The sequence below is a fragment of the Sminthopsis crassicaudata genome, chromosome 2 (assembly GCF_048593235.1).
Source record: "Sminthopsis crassicaudata isolate SCR6 chromosome 2, ASM4859323v1, whole genome shotgun sequence".
Classification (NCBI taxonomy): domain Eukaryota; kingdom Metazoa; phylum Chordata; class Mammalia; order Dasyuromorphia; family Dasyuridae; genus Sminthopsis; species Sminthopsis crassicaudata.
Window position 1 is genome coordinate 604,792,907 of NC_133618.1, and position 25,857 is coordinate 604,818,763.

At 37.7% G+C, this 25,857-nt stretch overlaps 1 protein-coding gene across 18 annotated transcripts in view; it reads left to right on the top strand.

Moving 5' to 3' along the window:
- The window catches only part of PCGF5 (polycomb group ring finger 5), a 156,768-nt gene that overhangs the window by 53,456 nt on the left and 77,455 nt on the right, over window positions 1–25,857 (top strand). For 8 of the 18 annotated variants that reach the window (XM_074295831.1, XM_074295838.1, XM_074295837.1 and 5 more), the window contains exon 3: window positions 10,530–10,700. The exons of 8 other annotated variants lie outside the window; for them this stretch is intronic. The gene's annotated coding sequence lies outside the window, so the exon portion shown is untranslated. Of the gene's footprint in view, window positions 1–10,529; window positions 10,701–14,410; window positions 14,468–19,538; window positions 21,987–25,857 lie in introns of those variants that run through there. 2 more of the 18 variants (XM_074295833.1, XM_074295844.1) reach the window with 2 other exon arrangements.

The following is a 25,857-nucleotide window of genomic DNA, read 5'->3' on the forward strand; positions in this document are numbered from 1 at the left end:
TGTTGATAGCAATATCCCTGCTCTCCTATTTCTGGGAGAACATCCAAGGTACAGTCTTTCTAGTCCTTCCCACACTTCAATTGAGGATTCCTCCCCATATCCCGCCAATATTTAGACATTTTTGTACAGTCAATTGTCTTTGGCCTCAGGTCTGTTCTCGAATAGGTCCACTCACATACACTAATTCCCAGCTTCAAACCTTGTCCTGTCTGATTTAAGCAGTATTTCCCTTTCCTATCTTCTGTCAATGACCACTGATGTTTCTCTTCTCAATTCCAGAAACCGGTCCCATTATGAATTTGGGATCTGTTGCTAAGGATCCAGGCTGGGCTTAAGGGGACAGGTACCCATGGCCATTGGTTCAATTGTTGGGATCCACCACAGATCCAACAATTCGATAAGTTAAATGTTCTCCCTATATTCTGCATGAGCAGGAGAAATTGGTTCTCATCTCTAGAATGTCATAAGGAAATAGATAAACCCAAAGCTTAGGGAGAGCCTCATAATGTTCAACTATTATAACACCGTGAAGTTAAGGTGAACTTCCCAAAGGAAAATATATCAAATCACAAACAGGCAAAGAGACCCAAAGTAAGAAAAGAGAAGTCATACAGTTACAATGCACTGGATTCAGAATCAGTGTTCCCATTCAGTGGAGGTCCCCTCCTCTTATGTAATTGGAGGTCTCCCCTGTCTTCAACTGTCCACTGTGATAAAGGTGGCGCCACAGGTCCTTTTGTCCTGGTGTGGTGTGTCCAGCCTCGTTCCTGGGTGCGAATCGCAGTATCTGAGGTCAGTATCACTTGGTAGGGTCCGTCCCAGCACGGAGTCAGCTTCTCGTCCTTCCAGGAACGGATCAGCACCCAATCACCAACCTGAATTCTATGAACAGGGAAACCTAGAAGTCTGAGCTATTAGCCCTTTTTGTTGAAGTCCTTGCAAATGTTCCAGCAATGATTTAACATATCTCTTAACAAACAAATCCTTAGTTTCTAAGATAGGGTCCCAGTCTCCCTTAGGATAAGCCTGGAAAGGATGACCATACAATAATTCATAAGGTGAAAGCCCAATATCTCTACGTGGCTTGGTCCTGATTCTAACCAGAGCGAGAGGAAGGCATTTCGTCCAAGGTAGTTGGGTCTCTAAAGATAACTTAGTCAGCTGCCATTTTATTTCTTGGTTCATCCTTTCTACTTTCCCAGAAGAGGGAGGATGCCAAGGGGTATGGAGATCCCAAGTGATTTCTAAGGCCCTAATCAGATTCTGCAATACCTGGGCAGAAAAATGTGTTCCCTGATCCGAGTCTATCCTCTCCACCATTCCATATCTAGGAATAATTTGTTCTAATAAGACCTTACTTACTGTCGAGGCAGTTGCTCGGCCTGACGGGAATGCCTCCACCCATGAGGTCAGATGGTCCACTATGACCAGCAAGAACTTAAGGCAACCCACTGGTGGCAGCTCAGTAAAGTCCACCTGGATGCTTTGGAATGGTCTGATTCCAGGAGGTCGTCCCCCTTTTGGAAGCTGGCGTTGGGAAGCCCTGTTAGTCCTTCGACAAACAAGACAACCGTCCACCAGTTGTCGAGCCATAGTATATAGGCCGGGGGAAACATACCTTGTCAGTATAGCATCACACAGGTTTTGGACATCCCAATGACTGCCCTGGTGCAGTTGCTGAAGGACTTGCCTCATACTTGCTTTGGTCAGTACCTCTCTGCCATCAGGTAAGAGCCATTGTCCTTCCGAGTTCTCAACTGCTCCGAGAGTTGAGGCTTCCTCTTTTTCCTCCTGAGTAAAACTAGGAGAGGGTGGACTAGGGGGAAGTACAGGTATCAAAGCCATTATATGAGAAATTTCCTGATCTCCGGCTCCCTTGGCTTCCTGGTCTGCTAATCTATTTCCCCTTGCCTCAAAAGAATTTCCCATCTGATGTCCCTTTACATGTATTACTGCTATATTACTAGGAGTCAGAATGTTTTCCAGTATCTCTCTGACTAGTGTATGATGAACCAGTTCTTTACCTTTACTGTTTACAAATCCTCTTTCCTCCCAAATCCTCCCAAATACATGCACCACACCCCAGGCATATTTAGAATCAGTATATATATATATTCCCATCTTGGTCACGCAATAATTTTAACGCTTGATTTAAAGCATACAATTCACAACAATTCACAAGTTTGAGCCAACTAATGGGCAGGTAGACTGCCCTTGGTAACAGTGGAAGTTCTAACAAACCCATTTCTTTTCCCATTTACCATCCTAGAAGAACCATACATAAATTCTAAACAAATATTTATCATAACCTTGTGTTGATAACAATAAGGAATTTGTCCCAATGAGTTTATATCCAAGTAGATCTTTTATAAGTGAACATTATTCATACAAATCAGTTTGTTTTTAAAAACACCCAATGCAAATACAATCATATACAGAATGTCTAATTCCATACAAGAGAATTCAAGAAGCTTTGATAAGAGATTCCCATTAACTTGTAATGGGAGAGACATTCTGCTATTCTGTAACATAAGGTCTTATCAAGTATTCTGATAAAGAGGCAGGGGGGGGGGAGGTTTGCAGAACTAAGAGGCAGGGAAACTGAGGCAGGATTGAGTCAGGACAATAATTCAAAGTTAAAACATAAGCCAGCCAATCATAGTCTAGCAAATTTTCAGCTAGAGTCCCCTGTAAATGAATTTACAGGCCGAAAACCTAGATGAGTAAAAAGATGTTTATTGCAAGGTTTGAAAGCAAGGTTGAGGTCTGATTAGAAAGCCTTGAAATGCAAAAGGCCTTTTGTCTCTGCAGCCTTCTCCAAACCCAGCATCTGCTAAAATCAGGTGTGTCTAGATAGTGGACAGGTAAAGAGCTTTTTCAACTTTTTGCAGCCTCTCCCTTATCTGTAGAGACAAGAGAGGGAGACAAAAGGAGACCTTTCGTCAATCACAGCAATTCTTAAAAGAATTGTGCCAGAGCATAGAGCTCTAACAACGATCCAGCCCTGAAGCAGCTTGGATGTCCACTGCAAAAAGAAAAAAAAAAAAAATCTTTTACCTTTTCCAGAGTTCCATTCAGTACCCAAATTATGTCTAGTTTTTGAGGTCCTTCATCAGGGAACCAAAATGATGAGGTAAGCAAAGAGTAAGTAGTTTCCAATTCGGCCTGAACTGAAGTAAGACATCAGTTTTTCCCAATTCTCTGACCAGTTGAAATCTCAGTTTCCTTCCCCCTGTTTACAGAAATTATCATATTATACATAACAGACTAGTAAATTTCCCAAAATAGCAATAGTCATACAGTTTTATACAGCAATAGTTCTATTCTCCAGGGGACAAAAAGGAAGCAGGATTAAAATTATGATCTTGGATTATGGAGCATTCTTTTCTAATAGTATTGCCTCATGTTTCAACATTCGGAATCTGTGAGCCATCTCCCAGCCCTCTTGATTTAATATTGTTCTAACTTGAGTACCCCTTCATTTCATCTTCTCTGCATATTTAATAGGGGATTGAGTGTCAAAAGTTCTTTCCATATAAGTTCTTTCCCCACCATGATCATGCAAAACATGAAAAACACATCTGAATATAGATCTATAGTCAGGAGTCTAGGATTGGGGTTCCAGAGATTGCCAGCTTTGTCTCAAAAAGAAAGGCAAAGTGGGAGCTGTCCTAGCACTGTATATCTCACTGACCACTTGGCTCTGATTACAAACATAAGAGGAAAAACCAGGGGCATGACTTAAGGCAGTTTTACTTCAGGTAGCTGTCCTAATTTCAACCATCCCACCTCCAGATGGTGGAGTTTAACGACCTATGCAAACAGTTATACCTGAATTCAAAACTCCAAGTAAATATTAGCTTAAGTCCCAAAAGATTTTATCTCCTACAGCAATTATCATTAATCAAGGCTTCAGGTGAATCTAGTTCTCAAGAATCACAGTAAAGATTCATCCTAGGAAGTTCACAGATTACACAGTTTCTTTCATAAAGTAGATGGTTCTAGGTTTAACATTACAGATTATTTTGCCTTCAAAATACTCAATACAAGAAAAATTCTAAATCTCATGTTGGCCATCCCGTTTCCACAGAAAAGAAACTTTCAGAGTTAACATTAATACTCTCTTCATTCTGAAAAGGATTAAAATTTTTGCAAATAACCCTATCAAATTATCAGATCAGATTAAAATAATCTTTAAACAAGGAGACTATCACGCATGTAAATAAACATTGAATAACTTGCTTTCAGAAAACTTCAGTTCCAACTCCTTAGAACAGTTATAGACTTGAAAAATAAAAATAAAACATTCAGTTATTAACACCATATAAATGTAGGCTGTTCCTTTAAACAGTAGAAATAATTAATATCTAAATCAGCAAGGAGGTGCAGTTATTAAAAACAAACAAAAAACCCCACTATACTTAATGGGAGGAGGGACCTCTCCACATGGTCACCCTTCCCCACACCACCATGCTTCCCAACCCAATATATCATAGCTCCATTTAAACTATTAATTACTTTTACAAATTAATCTTTCCTGTCCCGTCTTTAAGTAAATATATATGTATATATTTTTAAACTTTACACTTCAATGTTCGCAAGTAACTGACCCAAATTTCATAAAACTTGCCCAACAGAGCTGACAAATACTTAAGGCATAGCTCAGTTACAAATTACCCAATACCTCTAGCAAACATACCATCTAAGTAGGGAGATACAACCACAACCTCCCCTAAGTAAACTACCAGCATTTTGTTTTAAAAACCTATGTTTTAACTAAAAATCCCAAACACAGCTTTAAATTCCCAATAATATAAAACTACTTTGCTATCATATTTAAAACAATGAACTTCACTAAATAGCGGTTTCTTTCCCCCGGCCCACGTGGCCCTGCTGCAGTCAGGACACGTGGGAGGAAGAGGAAGGAAGCCACCATCTTCACTGGCTCAATCCCACATACTTCCCCGTGTACAGGGTTTCTGATCCCAAATGGGATCTACTAACAGCTATTTCTGGTCAGCTGAAACGACCCCTGCTTCAAAAGACATATTTCTCCTCCCTGCCCGAAGGGCCCTGGAAGGGCTAATGGAATTAAATCCCCTCAGGTCCTTCCTTTCAGGTACCATTTAATCCTTTTGGCACCACCAGTCTGCAACAAAACAACAATACCTTATCATCTTTTTCTTGCTTTTTATTTTTCCTCATATTTTGGCAGTTTGTTCCAATTACTTAATTTATCTCCCAAGGGAATATCTACCGGTATTTTCTGATATTTTTCTCATTTCTCTCCGCGAGGGCTGGCTGGGACTAGGCCACACCCATTGAATTTGGAAGGAATTTAACAGACTCCTAAACGCCCAAACCCGCTAACCGTCGCCAGTTAACTCAGTCACCCAGGAAGGCCTAGCTATCCTCCTGTCCTACAGCCCCCTCCAGAACCTATAACTAGACTTAAGGGGCTTCACAGGACACTTACCTCTGGGTTGCTGTGCAGCAAATTTCTTGACTGATCTGTCCTCCACCAACCGGTTGGGATTTTCACTGCGGAGTTTCCATTGCTTTTCTCTGAGTTTCTCCACTTCAGGTCCACTCTACATCAGGGAGCAAAGAGAAGCCCCTGGACGCTGACGGGCTGCCTAAATCAAGGCAGGGCGCCCACCCCAGGAGTTCACTTACTCACCCAGTAAAGGATCCCGGACAAGCCCCCAAACTGTGTGGTACGGAAATGGTGAGGGGTCACCATTTAATAAAAAAAGCTGGAGAGAGCTCTAGAGAAAAGCAAAGTTTATTGTACATTCTCTCAAGAAGGGCGTCCCACTCTTCGAGTAGACTATCGAAGAGAGGAAGCGCCTCCTGTGGGCAGGACAGCACCTTTAATCCCTAACGCAAAACGCCCCCTCCCACCACTGACCCTCATCCTCATTGGCTGAGAGTCTTACATTCTAAACGCGAGATCTACCCATGAAATTGAACGTGACCAATAAGTACATAGTTGCCCATATTTGGATGAAATAGGGAGATGATATCATAGGAGGGGAAGGCAATGCCCTTTGCTCGAACTTCAAAGTCCTTCAAGCCTACTCAAACTCTGAAGTAGATGAAGCCTTACTCGATTTTCTCAACTGTCTTGAAAGATCTCACCTCATCTCATTCACTAGGCTACCTTTCTTTTGCCTTTTTTCCCCTTAATTCCCTTGATTTTCTTGACTTTTTGCTTTTCCAGAATTGTATTACTATTTTTTCTAGCTCTATGAAGTAATTTTTTGGCACTGAATAAAGAAATTAATTTCGGTAGAATTGTAATTTTTATTATGTTAGCTTGTCCTATCCATGATGTTTTTCCTGAGTTTGTCTTGGCAGATAAAACTCCCAAATGTTTTATATTGTCTACAGTTATTTTAGTTTTTTTTTTTTTTTTCTCCCCTGAGGTAATTGGATTAAGTGACTTGCCTAGGTCACACAGCTAGGAAACATTAAGTGTCTGAGACCAGACTTAAACTCAAGTCCTCCTGACTTTAGGGCTGGTGCTCTGTTCACTGCACCATCTTGCTGCCCCTCCACAGTTATTTTAAATGAAAATTTTTCTATCTCTTTGCTGAGCTGTATTGGAAATATCTAGGTGGATTTATTTTATATTCTGCAACTTTGCTAAAGTTGTAATTGTTTCAATTAGTTTTTAGTTGATTATATCACCATATTATCTGCAAAAAGTGATAATTTTATTTCCTCATTGCTTAATCTAATTCCTTCAATTTCTTTTCCTTTATTGTTAAAGCTAATATTTCTAGTACAATAACGAATAATAGTGGTTATAATGGACATCGTTGTTTTACCTCTGATCTTATTGGGAAGTCTTATAAGTTATTTCCATTACATATAATATTTGCTGATGGTTTTAGATAGATTCTACTTAATTTTAAGGAAAACTTTATTCATTCCTATAATCTCTACTCTTTTTATAGAAATGAGTGCTATATTTTGTCAAGAGCTTTTTTGCAACTATTGAAAGAAATATAATTTCTGTACGTTTTGTATTGATATCAATTATGCTGATAGTTTTTCTAATATTGAATCAGCCCTGCATTCCTGGTATAAAATCCCATCTATTCTATTATCCTGGTGACAAATTGCTATAATCTTTTTGTTAATGTTTTATTTAAAATTTCCACACCAATTTCCACTAGGGAAGTTGGTTTATACTGTTCATTCTCTGTTTTCTTCAGCACTATATTTGTGTCATAAAAGAAATCTGGTAGAATTCTGCTTTTGCCTATTTTTCCAAATAGTTTATATGGAATTAATTGTTCTTTAAATGTTTGGTAGAATTCACTTTTAAATCCATCTGGCTCTGGAGATTTTTTCTTAGGGAGTTCATTATTAGCTTGTTAAATTTCTTTTTCTAAAATGCAGTTATTTAAATATTTTATTTTCTCTTCTATTAATCTGGCAATATATATTTTTGAAATATTCATCCTTTCACTTAGATTATCAAATTTATTGGCATATAGTAGGTAAAACAATTCCTAATTATTTCTCTTCATTGGTGGTAAATCACCCTTTTCATTTTTGATACCTGTAATTTGGTTTTTCTTCTTTTTAAAATCAAGTTAACCAAAGTGATGAGGGCCTGGGTCTCTCAATGGGATTAGCAGCGAAAGCCTGAAGTAATGATAAGATTACTGTCTAAGCAGGGAAGGGCACTGGTGGGGATCAGTGCAGCCTTACAGGTCTACCCCTGTGGAGGTCTTGGGTAACCCCATTTTACTATATACACTCAGATGTCAAACCCTTGAGATTAAATTTCCCTGATAAATCTGCCCATGGCCCACATCCCTTTGGGGTTAGTTAGCCTGCCACTGCTTTTTGCCTCTTGGTGTCTTTCTCCTTATCCCATTTCCCCCCCCCCCTCTATTTCATGTCTTTCTCCTTATAGTTAACTCTTTTAGGGTGCTAAACTCTCCTGTGGATTTAGGCTGCCTGTTAATGACATACTCCTACCTCATAGAGTATTTCTCCTGGTTAATTGTGTTACATTAGGGAACTTATCTTTTCCATTATTAATTGTTAAAAACCCCTTTTTGCTACCTATATGATGTCCCGAATCTATTTTATATTTAGCATTTCTGCTGTCTATTTTACCTCTTCATTTTGTCTGTAACCTCTTATCATAAATAAACGTACCTTTTGCCAAAGAGAAAGGCCATTGTGAATTTGTCACATGATCAAACCCCAATATTTGGTGCCAAACTCCAACATTTGGTATGTCTACATCAATCTCATCATTTGCTGAACCTCAAATACAAAAAAAAAAGAAAAGGTTTATCTTGGAGTTTTCATAAAAATAATTCAGTAATTGTCTTTTCAGTTTTATTAATCTCTTCTTTGATTTTCAGAATTTCTAATTTGGTATTTAATTGGGGATTTTTAATTTGTTGTTTTTCTAGCTTTTTAAATTGAATGTCCAGTTCATTGATTTGCTCCTTTTCTGTTTTATTCATGTAAATATTTAAAACCATACAATTTTCCCCTAAGTACTCTTCTAGCTCCATCCCATTAATTATGTTGTCTCATACTTTGATGAAATTTTTGATTCTTTCCATGATTTGTTGTTTTACCTACTTGTTCTTTAGGATTCAATTTCTAATTAAAATTAATTTTAATTGATCTTTGCATAACTGTTTATTACCTGTAATTGTTATTGCATTATGATCTGACAAGAAAACATTTAATATTTCTGCATTTCTGCCTTTGATTATGAGATTTTTTTTTTTGTGCTCTAATACAGTAAGTTTTCGTTTGTCTCCAATTCATTTTAATTCCAGTGTCTTCCCTCTCTTAAATATTTTCTACTTATTCTGTATTTAGCTTGCTTTGTATATTTTTCCTCTTAGGCAATTAGGGTTAAAAAGATCACACAGCTAGGAAGTGTTCATATCTGAGAGCAAATTTGAACTCAGGTCCTCCTGACTTCAGGGCTGGTGCTCTATCTGCTATGCCATCTAGTTGCCCCTTACTTTGTATATCCTTGTTTGTATGTTGTTTCCTCATTAGAGTATAAGTTCCATGTGGGTAGAGGTTGTCTTTTGTCCTGTTTTGCATTCCCAACTCAGGTGCATAATAAATATTCACTGAATGAATCAATGAAAGGATTGCAGTTAAGTAGGAAATAGAACAGAGGCAAAATAGCATGTATAATAATGAACAATTAAAGAATAACTTAAAGATGTTTTATATATGTAAATACTTTTGACCTTATTACTTTTTTAAAAAGAAAAATGTATTAATCAAGTTTCATATATGACAACAGAAACACTTCTTGTTTGGGAATTCTTGTGCTCAAGAGGATTCCATGTATGGAATTCTGTGTCTGTGATTATGGAATCCAAAGGTTTGGAACAGCGGCCCATATTTTACAATTTGTGGATTAGTTGAAAATAACCCAAATTCAGTTCAATAAAACTAACTTGGTTGTGAGATTAATGACAATCTGGAAGAAAAGACTGTTATGTCTCATTTTCAATTTTTTTAATTATTTTTTTCCCCAATTACCAAGCATTTTTTTCTCTCTCCGCCCTCTCTTCCAAATAAAATTCTTGTAACCAATGTGCAGTCAAGCAAAGCAAATTTTCATATTGCCTAGAGCCAAAAATGTGTGGTTCATTCTGCATAAAGATCATTATTTCTAAAGAATCCATAAAACAAAAGTTCTAATTTATATTAAAATGACAACTTTTATATCCTCCTTTAAACTGAAAATTCACATTAATCAAATAACTAAACATTTTATTTCAGCTGTGGAAAACAAGTCCATAAAATCTTTACTTACAGCATCAGAAGTAACATAGCACATAATTTTTCTCCTGTAGGTCAAATGAAATAGTAATACAGAGCATCAGACATAGGTGCTGAAATTAGTAATAATCTCCCCAAACTGGGCAATAGATAATAGACTCTATAGCTGGAAAATTCTTTAATTATAATTCATAAATATTTAATCATTGAGTTCCATATATTCTAGGAACTATTAGTGACAAACATCTATTATGTTTGGAGGGAAGAATATTTCATTAAAATCGTATCTCAGGGAGCCCCAATTCTTTATGGAATGTGCTGTTATACACCTGAATTTATCAAATTACTTTTCTGTCTTTTATACATACACATACACACACACACACACATACACACACACATGTGTATGTGTATGTGTATGCAGCTTTAGTATGGGAACAAATAAAACAAAAAAACACATTTTCAATTCTGAAACCTACTTTTGGTGGAGGACTGATCAGCATCAGGCAATTTGATGCAGGTATGTTGTAGGACATGCTTTGTACCAGATCTGTGAGCTTTCAGAAGCTTAACTGAATGGTCAGTCTTCCCATACCCAGCAGCCTGTAACACCCAGTACCTGTTGGCCCTACTGTGTGTGTGGCCACGTTTGTTTCCCTTTTTTGGTCTCTCAGCCCATAGCCAGCTGCAGCAGCTGCACTGCCCTTAATTTCAAACTATGCCCTCTCTTGTTGCAGCTGCTGTCTCTCCAAGGAGATGGGTTGGTGATATCTCACCGCCCTGTCCTTCAGGGACTCTTCTCACACCAGGATCCAGGTTGCTGAAGCTAGCCATGGTGAGGCTGAATTTGACATATAGACAGACCTCCACCATGCTCTCCAGTTGTCAGGGCAACTGCAGCATTATCTGTAAGTATCTGAGCAGATAGCATACAACTTCAAACCCTCTGTTCTCTCAAGATCTCTATCACTAATTCCCAGGTGGGATGGGAAAATACCTCTACCCAAGTTCTACAGGGGAGCTATTTGAGTGTCTTTGGGGTAGAAAATGAAGGCAGAAGTGGAAGGCAAAACCTGCTTTGTGACAGTCAAAAGAAAACATTTGTGTTTGTTATTCTTTCTCCCCACGCTGCAAGTCTTTGTCTCTTTAACCTGGCAAGGGAAAAAGGACAGTCGATAATCTGTTCTTCATGGAAAAGACTTGGCAATGGTTCTGTTACCTCCATTGAATGACCATTTGCTTTGCCTGTTGGTAATTAAACCGCAATCTCATCTTCTCTGCGTGGGAATCAAGATGGTGAAATTACCATTGCCTACAACATCCTGGTAGGAGTGATGGTTAGCTAGTGCCTCCTGCCATCACTCCTGTCTCCCACCACCCAATACTAGGTTGGGAGAGGGGTGCTGTGAGGCAGTTTCCAAGCCCTATTGAGTTTTAGAACTGTGAGGGACTTTAAAAGTAACTTAATGTAGCTGCTGCTTTTTTGTAGCCCCTCTGTCCAGGTCTATCATCCTTTGCCAGCTAGCTGTGGAATTTTAGGCAGGTCACTCAATCTTGCTTTGCTTGGTTTACCTTAGTTAACCTTGCTTTGCTTATTCTCATCTTGTCTGAAAGATGAGAAGTTGAGCTCTGATCTTTTGATTTTTAACATTCTATATATTTCTGTGAAATTTGGCTCCACGAAGCACCTGTCCCAGTTCCACAGCTGGCCGGCCAGTAGCAGAGCTAGCTTCAGAAGGTAGGTCTCTACAGTACCTCAGACCCTTTCCTCGGCTTTTAGGTCATTTCATCTAAGGTTGGTCTGTGAAGAATGGAATTAATTCCACTCTAGACTTGGATATTACAAGTTAAGAAAAGGGTCAATATCTAGCTCATTTGATCCTCATGGCAGTCCTGGGAGATGTTATTACAGGGAGATGTTATTACAGGCATTAATGAATTGCTTAAATTCACATAGCTCATAAATGTCAGGGGTGGAATTTGAACCCTGATCCATATTTGCTTATAGTCTTCTGCTGCCTGGGCACTATCCTTAAATAAAGCATCCAAGAGGAACTGTTCAACCTCCTCTCCCTCAGGGCCAGGAGGTGGGAAACCTTAGCTATCAGCTGACTTTTAAGGTACCTTCAGATTCTGAGATCCCAAAGCTCAGATCTTTTTATCTGGGAAACAAGGGAGCTTCTCCACAGGATAGTTGCAAGAGAGAGCGTGGGGCAGACCCAAGAGCAGCAGAAGACTATAAGCAAATATGGAGTGAACAGACATGAGGCAAGATGACTAGCAAACACAAGGCTAATGCAGATAGCAGCATTAATTCTGTAGCTTCAAAGCAAGAGGAGAGACTCAATGACAGACCAACTGATTCATCTGAACAGGTACTGGTCAGATACATCTCTGTAATTTTTGCCTGCCTTTTATTAATGATTTTCCCACCTGGCTGCATCCTAGACCTCATCCTGCCCCTTGGGTCGGCTTCTGTGTATGTATTGTCTTCCCCCTCTAGATTGTGAGCTCCCCTCGGACAAGGACTTCTTGCCTTTTTTTGTTTGTTTTTGTTTTTGTTTTTTGTTTTGTTTTGTTTTGTTTTGGTTTTTGGTTTTGTATCCCTAGCTTAGCACTTTGCCGGTCTATAGTGTATGCTTAATTAAGGGTTTGTTGACTGATAGATTCCATGCAGGAGACCCTCAGGGATAGGGATATAAGCACTTCTAGTGACAGAAGAGCCTCACAAAGACCACTATTCTATTCTTGGACAGTTCTCATTATCTTCTTTACATTGAGCCAACATCTGTTACAGTTCTTTTATTGCTCTCTTGAGTACTACAATAAAAGTGTGATATATTTTCCATATGATAGGCCTTCACCCATTTTAAAGCAACTATTATCCCTACCCCCAATATATTCCTCTGTAGCTTAAAGATTTTCATTTATTTCAATCATCCCTATGTATAAAAGTTTCCAGACCCCTCACCAAAGATTTAGAGTTGGAGAAAGCCTGTGAGGGCATCTATCTAGTTTATCCTAGTTATTCTTTTGTACATGCTCCAATTTTTCATTGCTTTTTTTTTTCTTTTTAAGAATCTTTAAAAAAAAGACTTGGAATATTGGACTGGTACTTCAAATATGGTCTGAACAGTTCAGAATGAAGTGAGGCAGTTATCTCTCTTGATTTAGGTACACTGCTTCCATTAATTCAATTTAATATAGTAGGTATTTAGCGGCCAACTCACACTATTAGCTTATAGTAATAATTTAATTTATACACTAAGACTTAAATATAAAGAATAGTGCCCCTGAGAGACTGGAGGACTCTTGCTCTCTAGTAAAAGGTCTTCAGGAAAGTCTCTTTGGGGCCTTGTTTTCACTTAATTGTCCTTACTATTAACCATGATTTGGCAGATGCTCAGTCAAAGTTTTCTGTGTGTCTTGTGTATCTATGTCTGTCTGTGTCTGTCTGTCTGTGCTAGTCACTTGTTTGAAAACTGGTTGCCTCTGTTCCTTAGGGATTGTAATCAGATTGTCAAAACAATCTTGTGAATAATTTTTTTCTTATTTCTTTGACAGTTATCCAAAGGCATTCCCCCATATGTGTATTTAGTGTCTAGCAACCTAATTTCAAAATATAATTTAAATAAATTCTATTTGAGTGATACAGCAGAACAAGTTGAAGAAATCTTCAATCAAGGTTTTTGTAGAAATTAAGTAACTTGCCTAAGGCATATAGTTAATGGTAGGGGTATGCCCAAACCTTGGTCTCCTGGATTTTCTTCCTTCCTTCCACCATCTTCCCTGTAGGGGAAGTATTTGTCCTGGCCTGCAAAAATTGAAGGTAGCAGCAAATCTAGTTCTTATACTCTGTTACAAGACCTCTTTAATGTAAATGCACCATTTATTGGACTGGTTAACTATATTTTTATTTTATCCCTTGGTTAAAAAAGATTCTGATTTATTTTTCTAATATATGAATATTTGCTTTAGTGAATTTCATACACCTCATCTTTATCAAAAGCAGTGAGGGAAATAGAAAAGCCTATGTTTTTCATTGTTGTTAGTGAGCTTTTCATTACCATGTGCTAAGAGAGCAAAATTTAATATGGTCTACCTCTTTTGCCTAATGTATTTAAAGGTAGTTTATTATAGTATCCTTCTCTTACCATTTTTGTCTTTATATAAATGTTTAATGTCTTTGTAATAGTCATCTTTAGTGGTTTCACTTGATTTCCACCTTTTGAGACTGTGTCAAATATCCTTCAGCTTCTTAATTCTAGTTATCACCAAGTTAATCTCATTACCTTTCCTGTATCCCTCTCCAGTAAAAACTTAAGTCTTTACTGTCCATTTCATCATTTAACTGCATTCATTTTAAAGTATAAATTTCAGAAGACTGCATTGAATAACATCATTTAGTCCCTTTGAAAAATAAATCAAAAGAATTATTCTAATAGGGTAATAAGAAATACTTAAAATACAACTGTAGAGGTCTGTATTTGTTTAATGTGCCTAGTTGTTTTTTCATGAATAAAATGACAGAATCAAGATATTTTAGAGTCAAGGACCTCAAAGGTAATTATAGTGCAAATCAATCCTAAAAGAGAATTTACTTTATATCTTCCCCAAGAAGTAATTATCCAGTTTGAAGACTTTCCAGGAAGGAGGACATCTTTCACCTTCTGAGGTAGGCCATTCTACTTTTAGACAGCTTTAATTGAAAGGGAAGTTTTTCTTTAAAGTTCCACACCCCCCCTCCTTTGCTCCTGCTTCTGTCACATATAACAAACTTAATACATCTTGCAAGTGACAACTTTTCAAATATCTGGAGCCAACTATTATTATATATATATGTGTATGTGTGTGTGTGTGTGTGTATATATATATATATATATGCATGCATGTGTATGTATGTATGTATCACGTATCAGAATAGGAATTGTAGAGGAGGGAGTAGTTAAGTTGACTTTAAGGAAGGCAGAATTTTTTGTGGACTAGCAACTAGCATAGAGGGAAGAAATGAACTGTCATGTACAAGGAACAGTAAGTAAGCCGGGTTTGGCTGGAATGTGGAGTGTGTAAAGGAGATAATGAATTGAGAAAAATAGAGATTTTAAAATGTGTAGGAGCTTCTGTTGAATCTTAGAGATAATGGGGAGCCATTGAAAAAGGGAGTGGTATATAGGCAGACATGGTATTAGGAATAGCAATCTGTCAGCTTTGTGGAGCAGAGACTCCAAGAAGGAGATTTAAGGCAGTGAAGCAGATTAAGAGTCTATTGCAGGAGCCCAGACTAGAGGCAATGAAGGTCTAAAACCAAGATGTAATTGGAGAAACAGAGGGATGGATGCAGAAAGGCTCATGGAAGTAGAATTGATAGGAGGTGGCAACTAATTAGATAGGGCATTATAAAGATCATGTCAAGCTTGTGAGTCTGGTGATGGGTAGGATGGTTGTGCCCTCAACAGAAATAGGAGTTTAAGAAGCAAAGAAAATTTTAGGAAAATATCATGAGCTCTACTTTGAAAATATTGAATTTACATTCCAACACTTATTTGAAAATATCCAATAGGCTCAACCATAATGTTTTTTTTGTTTTGTTTTGTTTTTTGTACTTAATTCAATGTGAGTCAGGCATTTATAAATGTCAAGTAATGTGCTAAGAGCTGGAGAGATGAAGGAAGAGAAAAACAATCTTTAATTCAAGGTCACAAACAATTGTATATGTCCAAGATATAGGCAATATAAATTGGAAATAAATTCAGAGGGAAAACATTAGAGGGGACTTGAAAGACTTCTTCTAGAAGGTAAGGTTTAAGATGAGCCTTGAAGGAATCCAGGGAAGCCAAAAGGCACAGATGAGAACAATGAATTCTAAGCTTGAAAGGTGGCCAATGAAAATGTGTGAAATTGGGATGCAGAATGTTGAGGAACAGCAAAAAAGAACTATTAAACACTAGTATTGTCTTAGGTACTATTTTAGGCTTCTGGGATAAAAATAGAAAATGAAACAATCTTTACTCAAAAAGTTTATGTGGAGAAAACAATACATGTACCCACAAATAAAATAAGAGCACTGACAATTGAGGGGTAGGGAAGCTAAGTGGAAGGACATTCTAGATAAGGTCATTTTAATTTGTAATATAGAATATCTTGCATTTACAGCAAGTATATCAGTTTAAGTGAAATATGGAGTATGTAATGAGAACTAATGTGATATTCTAGTTCTTTTTAAAATGCAAGATTTTATAATTACCCCTTTTAAATTAAAACTTCTTATAGTCACTCCATCATTCAATCTTATTGATCTCTTTTGTGGTTCTTATTCTGTAATCCATCATATTAACTCTCCTTCCCAGATCTGAGACATCTAAAAATCTGATAATGTATGGCTTCATATAAGTCATTCATGGAACAACCCAGGGTCAAAGAGAAAGAGACCTCAGGGCACTGTACTAGAGGCTTCCCTGAAAGTTGACTTTGTCCTGTTAATTACCACCCTTTAGACCTAGTCATTAAACTAGTTCTGAATATTTGTCATCAAACCCACATTTTATTTACAAGGGTGAGGGATCTACTTTCAGACACTTAGGTGACATTCAGGTGTACTGGTAAGTATGCTTATGAACCATTTCATTAACATTGTTCCAAAAGCTAGTGTGTTCTTAGTTTTTGAGGATCCTAAGCTGGCTCCTTTTGATCAGGTTCCTTTTTAACATGTTGACCAGTCATTTTTACACATTCTAGAACTTTGGTGATGGAGATGGGAGGAGAAAGAGAGCTTTATTCAGTACTTGAAGGTTTGCAAAGCACTAAATAGAGCTCATCTTATTTGACTCTCAAGTCATGAATCAAAATGAAGCTCAGAGAACTTTGGTTTATAGTCTCAATGTGTTCGCTTTGGAAAGTGAATATAGATTTATTTCTGTCCAGGTTTTCTACTTCCCTTCCCCACAGTTTTACCAAAAGCTCAGCAGTCAGACCTTGTCCACTTCTTTTATAAAGAACTCTGGGTTTGCTTGCGCAGGTTTGGTTATCTTGAATTCACTGAGAGGGCAAGGTGCCTGCTTAGTAATATTTCTCTTATCTGGGGGTTTAATTCCATGGTTTTTTGGATCACTACCTTCCTTGGCAGAAATGAAGCAAAATGACAAGTAGTTCTGCCTTTTCTCCCTTTTCTGTTATTAAAGGATAGAAAGCAATAATCAAGTAAAGACTTCTTTACAAGGAAAGCTCTTTGAAGGAGGACTTTTTCCATTTTGTTTTTGTATCCTCGTTGGTTATCTAATAGTCACTTATTAAAGCCTTGGTGATTGATTGAGTTCTTCTTTTTTTTTTTTAAATAATTAATTAAATTAATTTTTACAAGTTCTTATTCTTTTATAAAGAAATATATGACTGAAATATCATGATGCAGCTCTTGGATTATAGACAGTGATTCAAAACCTTTTTCTTACTCTGATTTTTTACCATTGTTTCACTTATTTCAATCCTGCCACATGTTTAACAGGGCACGTAGGTGGCACAGTGTTTGGAGTGGCCAAACTCCAGAATGTTTGGCCTAGAGTCGGAAGATTCCTCTTCCTGAGTTCAAATCCAGCCCCAGGTACTCCCTAGCTGTGTGATCCTGGCCTAGTCACTTAACCCACTTTGCCTCATCTGTAAAATAAGTTGGACATGAAAATGGCCACCTCGCTTGTATTTTTGCCAAGAAAACTTCATGAGGTCATGAGAATCAGACAGGACTGAAAAAAAATGACTCAATAACCACTCTTAACAACAACTTACGTTATACATACTTGATAAGTATTCAAGTTTAGTAGGAATTTTGCCTTTGAGGATAATTATATTCAGGTACACAACACAAAAATTCATTGGTAACGCTACCCTTTTATAATCCAGAAGGATGATGACAAAATACTTCAATTACTTTTGAACCACAAAATACCAGGTTATTATTATTATTATTATTATTATTATTTTTACTTCATATTTATAAATAAATAATACATAGGAAAAATCCTGGACTTTTCCCACACCTGTGCATTTGCTTTTAATGTCTAGGCTGGAATTCCCTTCCTCATTATTTCTTCTTGTTGAATTCCTACTCCTTACAGCTCAGTTCAGATGCTACTTCTTCTCTAAAGCTTCTCAAATACTTTTTTCTAGATTTCTTTAGCTGTTATCATCAAACCTCACACTGAATTGTTTGGTGCCTCTCCAATGAATTTAAAATATATTGTTGTATATCAGTTATTTTCTGACTTATCTCCTTGTTTTTTAAACTTTATATCTCCTCTAGGGCTTAGTTCTATGCTCTGCAAACAAACAGTAGTTATTCAATAAATGTTTAATTGAATTGGACAAAAAAGGAAAAGCTTATAGTTAGATCTAATAAACTCAGACACAATTTACAGGTCTGAGGTTACATGGACCACATTTGAGTTTTTAAAATTAATAAATAAATTTTTTAAATAGTAGTAATCTGGGTTGAAATTTAACATTTGCTTATCTGAAAATCTGGGGAGAAATGTGAAATTATAGAGGACCACATAAGCTTTTTTTTTTTTTTTTTTAAATTCATTTTTCCAAATTATCCCCTCCCTCCCTCCACTCCCTCCCCCCCGATGGCAGGTAATCCCATACATTTTACATGTGTTACAATATAACCTAGATACAATATATGTGTATAAATACCATTTTCTTGTTGCACATTAATTATTAGCTTCCGAAGGTATAAGTAACCTGGGTAGATAGACAGTAGTGCTAACAATTTACATTTGCTTCCCAGTGTTCCTTCTCTGGGTATAGTTATTTCTGTCCATCATTGATCAGCTGGAAGTGAGTTGGATCTTCTTTATGTTGAAGATTTCCACTTCCATCAGAATACATCCTCATACAGTATTGTTGTTGAAGTGTATAATGATCTTCTGGTTCTGCTCATTTCACTCAGCAACAGTTGATTTAAGTCTCTCCAAGCCTCTCTGTATTCCTCCCGCTGGTCATTTCTTACAGAGCAATAATATTCCATAACCTTCATATACCACAATTTACCCAACCACAATTTACCCAACCATTCTCCAATTGATGGACATCCATTCAACTTCCAGTTTCTAGCTACAACAAAAAGAGCTGCCACAAACATTTTGGCACATACAGGTCCCTTTCCGCTCTTTAGTATTTCTTTGGGATATAATCCCAATAACAGCAATGCTGGGTCAAAGGGTCCCACATAAGCTTTTTATGTAACATAATATCATTTTAAGGTACATCAAATATATAGGAGTTAACTGAAATAAATCATAATGTTTAATTATTAATTGTAACTCAAAGAAAAATCCAAGTTGGAAAATGTCATCTTGGCTATTATTCACTGAGAAAGCTACCTTTATTTCATTTGGGGAGCATCCCTTTATAAAAGTTTTCTTTTGCTAATTCACTTATTAGAATATTTGCATTAGGCATATAAGGAATGAGTATCTGACCAAAATTGTGATTGGGTAGCTTGGCCCTAATTGAAGTAAAAATTCAGCTGGAGTCTTTCTTTGGGTGGGGAAGTTCCCCCTAAATACCACCACCAATGCAGATCTGCCACTTGTCTGCAGTTTAGTCTTAGCAATTTATTTAGGGGCATTGAAGGATTAAAATTAGCTTGTCTGTGATGCTATGCTCATTACATACCAGAAGCAAACATGTACTTAATTCTGTCTTCTACACCTCAAAAATCTGATTATTTGCATAAAAATGTTCCAAGGTAGGGCTCTGTACTCTATGGCCTTGATTGTTATGCTAGAAAGATGATTTTTTTATCATTTTTTTCCACAGTGCCCCATCTCTTAGTGGGATCCACCATTCCATACCCCTTCTAAGCTGTGCTTACTTAGCCAACCCTAGAATTGTGTTTCTCTAATCATGTCATTCCTTCATTCAGACTCTTGCACTGGGATTCCCACTGTATAAAACTTTAGCCCCACTGAGACCGTACAAAACCGCTGCCCCACGTTTTGTCAGTTTCATTCCTCGGTGTATAAAACTTTAGCCCCATCTCATACAAAACCTATTGTCAGTTTCATTCCACCTTATTACCTGTCACACAGGTCTCTCCTGGTGCCTCTCCCTGTTGATTCCTTTCTGCTGCCTTTTTACATAGAACTTCTTATGCCAGCAAGTGCCCTTCTTTCCTCCTTCAACAGCCCCTATCTTTAAAAACTCACATGCTTTGAAACTCACACTTCCTGAGAAGCATCTTTTGAAATCCTGGCAATTTATTTTACAATTTCCTCACCAATCAGTAATTATTCATTCGGCCACTAGGGAGCGCAGTGAATATAGACCTCTGCCTGAAGTCAGGAAGGCCTGAGTTCAACTGGGACCTCAGACAGGTACTAACAGTGGGACCCTAGGCAAGTCACTTAATTCTGTTTATCTCCATCTTCTCATCTGTAAAATGAACTGGAGAAGGAAACAACAAAACATTCCAGGATCTTTGGCAAGTAAGAGATCACTGCTAACGTTTTAGAATCAGCTGGTAGCCAATGGTGCACTGGGCTCTGGAATCAGAACTGAGGTTCAATCAGACTAAAGATGCTGTTTAATCCATGTCCTCAACTGTAAAATGAGGATAATAGCAGCACCCATTTCACAGGTTTGTTGTGAAGCTCAATTGAGATAATATTTATAGAAAATGCGCAGCATAGTATCTGATACATGAGCACTACATAAATGGAGAAATTCAATCTTCCTCCACTTTGGAGAGCAGTTTTCGTGGAAAAGTTGAAGTATTGTTAAGAAAACAAGAGAAAGGAAGATGAAGACATTTCTTTTAAATGGCTTTCTCAGTGAGTTTTGCCATGAATGAGAGGATATCTAGTGGGAATGGATGGAGTGAAGGTTTTTTGAGATTGTAAAGTACAGAGCAGGCAAGTAGTATAACCTGCCTTAACAAAAATAACAAAATTATTGATTATGTATAAGGTCCTTTCCAGGTCTAAACTTATTTACAAAATACTAAATTAAGACTTTTTAAAAAATCAGAACCTATGATTTCATCTTCTTAAAGAATTTCTACTATGGAATTCCCTCTTTTACTTAGCAGCTATTCATTTTTAACTTTAAGTCTTGAGCAATTGTGATTAAATAATTAATTACACAGATAGTATGCACTAGAGACAGGACTTAAGTCCCAGGTCATCTTCACTTCAAGAGTGGCTCTTTATCCCCTATGTGCTGCTTCTCAACATAAGGAATCTCTCTACTAAGTTTAATATAATTGCATGCTGTTTCATGAGATATTTTTGTCAATCTCCATGGTATAAGCATAGATACTGAAAATCGGTAGTGTTTTTCTATTTTATTAATATGCTCTCTTTCATTATTCTCATTTCCTCAGTGCTTGGCATAAGCTCAGTATACAATGGGAATTTAATTCTCTCAATAAGCATTTAATCAACATTTACTATATGTCCAGGCACTGTTGAGAGATACTAGTTCCAAAGACTTTGATCTACAATTCTTTGGAAAGAAGACTTGTAAATAAGAGTTTAGTAAGCACCAAGGATTGAACTGCTAAAATTCTATGGGACAAATAAAGAAAAGAGGTTACTTTCCCCAAAAGAAAGGAAACAGTCTGGGAAAGTTTCATGAAGATTCATACCTTTAAGAGAGCATACTTTTAAGGAGCTCCCACAAGCCCAGGGAATACCCACAAACCCATTCTCTGGGAGGAGATTCACAACTAGGATTGACTTCTGGTATCCCACAATCCCACACTTTTGGAGGCAGAGTCTGATTCATTCCATTTTCTACCTTTGTGCTGGTTGGAGGCTTTGGATTCAGAGGGAGCTAGAGGCAGAAGGTGGAAGAGACAAAGGACTAGAAGCAAGAGCTCTCGGGAACCAAGGATAAAGGAAGGTCTCCAGAAAACTAGCCAAGCCCCAAGTGAAGGAGATAAGATTTTAGAAGAGACAATATATGAAGGTCACAATAAAGGATCCAGATTTTAACTCCTGGTTGCATTTGAGGTGATTATTGGAACTGAACTGAAAGGAAGCTCCCCAAGAAACCTGCCCCCAAGAAAACGATTACAATCTAGAGAAACAGAACTTTACATTTTGGCACCTGAATGTGGGACAGACAAGATCCTGATTTCAGTGCAAAAGCCTCTGATCCTGAACCAGTGGAAAAGTCTCTCTGACCCAGAAATTAGGGTGAGTAAAACAAGGAAACTTTGTTAAAGAGCTAAAATAGAATTTCAGCGAAATGGGGCAAATTTTTAGAAAACAGCCTTTGGTTTCTGGTCAAGGAAAATGTTTAGAGAGCATTGTCAAGGTTATGAAAAGCCAAGGATTGATTATAATTTTGCAGGAGGTCACTGAACTTTTAAAAACTGCAGTTCATATGTCCTTGTTTTTCTATGGAAAAAGAATTGGATCTAGAAGAATGGAAATAAGTAGGAGAGGAATTTTGTCACTACTACAACAAAAATGGACTTGACTCAATTTCCAAAGACACACTTAATGCATACAATTTAATTCAACTGGCTTTAGGAAATTATATAAGTTATAGAATAAGGGAAAAAAAAGAGAGAGCAAGAGGGGGAGGATCAAATAAATTAGGTGAAAAGGACTAAGAATCAGATAAGAATTAACAGCAGGGGAAATTAGATCATTTCCAATCCCCTGATGTACCTCCCTCAATTAACCCTTTATGGGTAGAGGAAGAAGGAGGACGGGAAGAGGCAGTGACACAAACAGAATCTCCTATACAGCAGCCTATGGCAAGATTAGAAAAAGCATTAGGTAAGGCAAAAAATGAAGGATAGGATATAAGTGATTTTATAGATGCATACCCTGTGATTGAAGAGCTTGACTCTTCAGGTCAAAAAAGGAGAAGATACACTCCTTCTGATTTGGACAATATTTAAGGATTTGAAAAAAGGTTGCACTCTAATGTTACTAGATAATTTGTCTTATGAAATCCTAACCCGAATGATTGGAAATCCATAGCAAGAACATATTTAGAAACTGGACAAAACTTGTTGTGGCTTTCAGAGTATGATGGATTATGTAGGACTCAAGTCAGATGCAATAGGCAAACAGAAGTTAACATACAAGTGACTTTTGACCAACTAGCAGGTTCTGAAGATCAGTATGGAAAGAATTCAGAACAGATTTATTATCCCATAACGGTGTATGAGCAAATTTCTAAGGCTGCAATAAAAGTTTGGGGTTCCCTCCCCAGACAGAAAGATCGAGGGGAAGTCTTAACAAAAATAGAGCAAGGTCCCAATGAACCTTTTGCGGATTCTATGGGACGTCTGCAAACTGCTGTCACAAGAACTATTGGAGAGAATGCAGCTACAGAAATAATGACTAGACATTTGGCTATGGAAAATGCCAATGAGGTTTGCAAAAGAATCATATGGGGACTACACAAAGATGCTTCTTTAGAAAAGATCATAAGACACTGTGCTACAGTGGGAACAAATACTTTTTACACCCAGACTATGCTGAACATGGAAAGACAGGATCCCTCCTGGCAAGGGACTTCTTGAGAAATTCGTCAAATGTTTTCAATTTGGAAAACTTGGACATCTAAGAGCTCAGTGTAGATATGGGGATAGAGTGAGAAGACAGGCTGAGAAAAGACCTAAAACTTCATGTCCAAAATATCACAAGGACTTCCACTAGGCCTCAGAATGTGGATTGACCCAGGGAAATGAGAAGCGGAGCCCAGCTCCAAGATATCAATCAAAAAATAGGTGGGGCATGATGGCAGCTGAGATTACCCCAAAGAGCCTTTAGAAGGTCAGGACTCTGATGTGATCTATCAGCCATAAAGTAATCACATAACAGAAAGGTATTACAGTTGGGGAGAATACAGGCCTTTTAAATCAACAGGGCAGTGTCCAGGGCAAACAGCTCCAATGTAATTGCCAAATGATGAGAAGAGATTTAGAAAGTGGTAAATAGAAGGAAATTAGATAAGTTAACTGCCTGGGAGAGAGGGTTTGCTTGTATTTTTACAGACAGAGAAGGAAACAGGTGGGTGGCAACAAGCACCTGGAGAGAGACAGGAAAAGGAGAAAAGCCTCAAAACAAAGAAGACCTAAGAACAAAATCTGCAGGAATCATTGGATTCTCTAATACAAGATAAGACTGTTAAAGGACTTGAAAACCAGCAGAGATCATTGGATTCCTTGAGATGAAAAATTGTTAATGAAACTATTGTAGGACTTCAAAGCTTGCAGGAATTATTGGATTCCTGGCACATGACCTAATGGGCAATAGATTTCTTTTGTACTATTTCTAGGACCTATGGACATGTATGAATTCCTCATGTTGATTCTTGTTGTTATATCACTTCTAGCCTGTGTTATGTTACTATGTGTTTATGTAATTATGTGAAATATCTCCCATATTGATGGATTTATGTATACCTGTTTCAAGGTCATGACTACCCTATATTCTAAATCAAAAGAAAGGGGGAGATGTTAGGATTCTTACAAGGTGCTGTCACTGAAATGGATATAATTATCTAATTTAGCATGGTACTTAACAGTTCTCCAGTTCAGTAATGTACTTACTAGAATTCCTTGAGATTCACACCTTTAAGAGAGCATACTTTTAAGGAGCTTTCACAGGCAGGAACACTGGTGGTTTAGGAGCCAGTTGTGTAGTTGAGATGACAAAGAAGAGGGTCTGAACAAAGGCAGTTGCAGTTGAGGGAGAAAGTTGAGAAGAAAGAGATATGAGAGATTGTGGAAGCAAAATGGACAGGGTTGACAACTGATTGGAGAAGAAGCAATTACAGGGATCTCAGAGTTATAGGTCTGGTTAACCATGGCATCAACAGGAGCAGCATGTTTTAGGGGCAAGATAAAAGGATGTTTTGGACTTGAATTTGAGATGCTGTCTGACCATGTAAATGCTGCTATCCAGCTAACTATCAGAGATGTGGAACTGATGGAAATAAAATCTGGAAGTATTTGCATGGAGGCCCCTTGGATGAGGTTGTCAGAAGAAAGAAAAAGAGAAGGCTTGAATAAAGAGAAGGCTTTGAAAGCCCTCCATGTTGAAGGGATCCACATAAGATGAAGAATCAGCAAAGGGGACTAGAAAGATATGTAAGAGCTTAGGAGGAAAAGGTCAGGGCCAGGGGACTAGATTCATCAATGAAAGAGGATGTGATGTCTTAATGATCTCCTACACTTGGATGTCTGTGTCAGCTACTTTGTCCTTGTTGGTCAAGCCCAGCCTCCATCCCTTTTCCCCCCTTCTCTCCCAGGGTAGTCTCAGACAGTAGTCCTCCCTATTTTCCTTGCCTGCCTCAGCCCATTTTGAATTTGAAGACTGGTGACTCAGGTCTAACAGTGATGGCTCCCTGTGGACTACTTGGACCACCCTGAGCATCACTCTGGACTTCTAGGCCACTGTCCTCATCCATAAGGAAGGCCTTTGGACTAGGGGATTGCAGGTTTTGTGATCCTTTGAATTGTCTAAGAATGTGTCTTGTATCACTTGGGGAAAAGACAACACGGACTCTTGGTGCAAATTCCCACCGGGAAATTAAAAGATAATTTTAGAAAAAGAGGTTGTTGGATTTCATGATAGTGTTCATAAGTTTGGAGAAGAAAAAACTTGAGTGGCAGAAAAACCAGATTTTAAGATTTTGAGCAATGAAGAGGTGGCACAGAATTGGAGACTGTGAATGGAGCTTAGTCTTTCTAGATTTGTGGCAATGAAAGGGAAGGAAGAGAATGATAACTTTTAGAAGGAGTAAAGGGAAGGTTTTGAGGATTTGGGGAGACTAGGGAAAGAATGGAGTGATGGGGATCTATGCATGTTGGTAGCCTAAGTGGAGGCAGTGAGTGGAGGATATTTTATAGAAGTTTGGCCATGAAGGAGTGGTAGGGTGTGTGTGTGTGTGTGTGTGTGTGTGTGTGTGTGTGTGTGTGTGTGTGTGAATTTTAGTAAAGAATAAAACATTGCCTATGAGTTCAGCAATACTGAAGTAGCAGGGACATGAAGGAGAAAGGTGTTAACAAATTTCTTATTAATTTTTTTCTTGGTTGCAAGA